This window comes from Chrysochloris asiatica, unplaced genomic scaffold (assembly GCF_000296735.1).
Source record: "Chrysochloris asiatica unplaced genomic scaffold, ChrAsi1.0 scaffold00112, whole genome shotgun sequence".
NCBI lineage: Eukaryota > Metazoa > Chordata > Mammalia > Afrosoricida > Chrysochloridae > Chrysochloris > Chrysochloris asiatica.
In genome coordinates this window covers 5,106,645-5,109,324 of record NW_006408630.1, presented here as the reverse complement: position 1 = coordinate 5,109,324, position 2,680 = coordinate 5,106,645, and positions in this window count along the sequence as shown.

Sequence of the window (2,680 nt, the reverse complement as noted above, 5' to 3'; positions counted from 1 at the left end):
TAGAAAAACTATACTAATCAAGGTAGACATTTTTACTAGTTGATCTAAACTGTTTGATTTTAAGAAGATTTCAGGGAACATTTTTGGTTTAAAGTTTGTCTCAGGACAATAGCTTCATGGACTCATCTAGCCTCTATGGCTCTTTTAAGACTGGAGTCCATTAGAATTTGGAATTCTTTTCCTTACTTTTCCTTCTTTGGGCAAAGTTACTTCTACAGAATTTTTAAACAAAATATTTAGTAATGCCGGCTGAGCACCACCAGTTCTTGTTTTTTGGTAAAATGGCTCACAGAGGAAATTAACCATATAGTCTATTCTGTTCTGTTCTGTTCTACTCTACTCTACTCTTTCTACTCTACTCTCTGTACTTTTTTGTACTCTATTCTCTCTACTCTTTCTAATCTACTATACTGTTTCTACTCTAATCTCTCTACTCTACTCTACTCTATTCATGACTTTCCCTCTTGCTCTGTTGCTTCAGGAAAATAGAGACTGATTGTTGTACCTTGGATAGCCTGATGCAAACTTTTAGATTCCTAAGCACTACACAAAAAACTAGGAGGTAGAATAAAAGCACTAAACATTTTATTAGACCAATTAACTGGGATGCCCCATGAAGTCACGGTGCTAAGCTTTCAAATCAAGGTACCAAATCCCATGTTGTTTTTGGTAAAAACTGAAATATTTCAAGAAAATGAGGTGGCACAGGAGGCACTCACTCATCTCTGCTGAGAAATTTGGAAGACAACTATTTGGCCGACTGATTGGAAGAGATCTGTATTTGTGCCCATTCCAAAGAGAGGTGACCCAACAGAATGTGGAAATCATCGGACAATCTTTTTGATATCTCATGTGAGTAAAGTTTTGCTAAAGGTAATACAGAAACGGCTACAATCATACATTGACAGAGAATTTCTAGAGGTTCAAGCTGGATTCAGAAGAGGCCATGGAATGAGAGATATTGCTGATGTCCGGTGGATCTTGACTGAAAGCAGAGAATATCAGAAAGATGTTTACCTGTGCTTTATTGACTATGCAAAGGCTTTCACTTGTGTAGATCATGACAATCTATGGACATCATTGCAAAGTATGAGTATTCCAGAACAATTAATTGTGCTCATGAGGAATCTATACCTATGCTTTTATATATTTTGTGACTATTGTTTGAAAAATTCAAAGGAAAAAAATATGTTATAAAATTTCTTTTTGCAAACTAATGTTTTATTTACTTATTTAGATCACATATATTTCAAATCAGTAGTATGGTAGTACTGTTTGCTACTTTAACATATTATGCAACATGCAAGTAGTTGTATAATTTAGTGGACTCATTTAAAATTATTTCTGAACTATTACATTTCTTGATGCTTTTTATGGTTTTCTATAAGATTTGTTTTTTTATTTTGTTTTCATTCAATGGGGACTCTATCTTCCTCCACACACTTTTAAACAAAACTCACTCTTGAAAACTTGTAAACCAGTCACTTCGTGCCTTTATTTCCCTCATTTTAGGTAGCTACTGTCTATGTTGCCTGTCTAAGATGCTCTGTATCTATTTTTTTTTTTCACATTCTGTAGGCTCCCTTTTTATTCTTTTGGTGAAATCCTTTGATACACATCACTTTCTAATTTTTAGAATGTCTCAATTATCTATTTTGGCTCCTTTTCTTTGTGTACTTTCATTATGTAGTCTGTGTGTGCCCTGCTTAGATAACTTAAATTTATCCCTATTTTTTCATTGATGGCCTTTATAATTCTGGCATTCACATTTAGGTCTTTAATCCATGGTGAGTTGGTTTTTGTATATGGCATGAGGCATAGGTCTTGTTTCAATCTTCCGCATATCAATTTCCAGTTTTTCTAGCACCATCTGTTGAAAAGACTATGTCCTCTGCATTCAATGTACTTTGGCCCTTTGTCAAAGATCAGTTGGCTGCATATGGAAGGTTTAATTTCTGGATTCTTGATTCTGTTCCATTGATCTATGCATCTTTCATTATACTAGTACCAGGCTGTTTTGACTACTGTAGCTATGTAGTAAAATTTGAAATCAGGGAGTGAGAGGCCTCCAACTTTGTTTTTCTCAAGCAATGCTTTGCTTATCCTGGGTCTCTTTCCTTTCCACATAAAGTTTGTAATTGTTTTTTCCATCTCTCTAACGAATTTCTTTGGAGTCCTGGTGTGGCGGTATGGACTAATGTGTCAGACTGCAAAGTCGTTTGAACCACAATGTTGGTGATTCAAGCTCACAAAGCTGCTCCTTGGAAACTGTATACAGGGTCACTATGGGTTGGAATCGACTCGACGGCACTTAACAACAACAACAACAAAGAATGTCTTTGGAATCTGGATTGGGTTTTCGTTACATGTGTAGATTGCTTTGGGTGATATCAATATTTTCACAATGTTAAGTCTTTTTATCCAGGAGCATGGTATAGTCTTCCATTTTTGTAAGTCTCTTTTGGGTTCTTATAATAGTTTTCTCTGTATAGGTCCTCTGTTTCTCTGGCTACATTTATTCCTAAACATTTCATCCTTTGGGTGGCTATTGTAAATGCTATTTCTTTCCTAATTAACTTTTCAGCACTGTCATTACTAGTACAGAGGAATCCAACTGATTTTTATTTTCTTGATGTTTTTATTGTGAATTGAGTGATAGTTTACATGGGGGAACATTTCA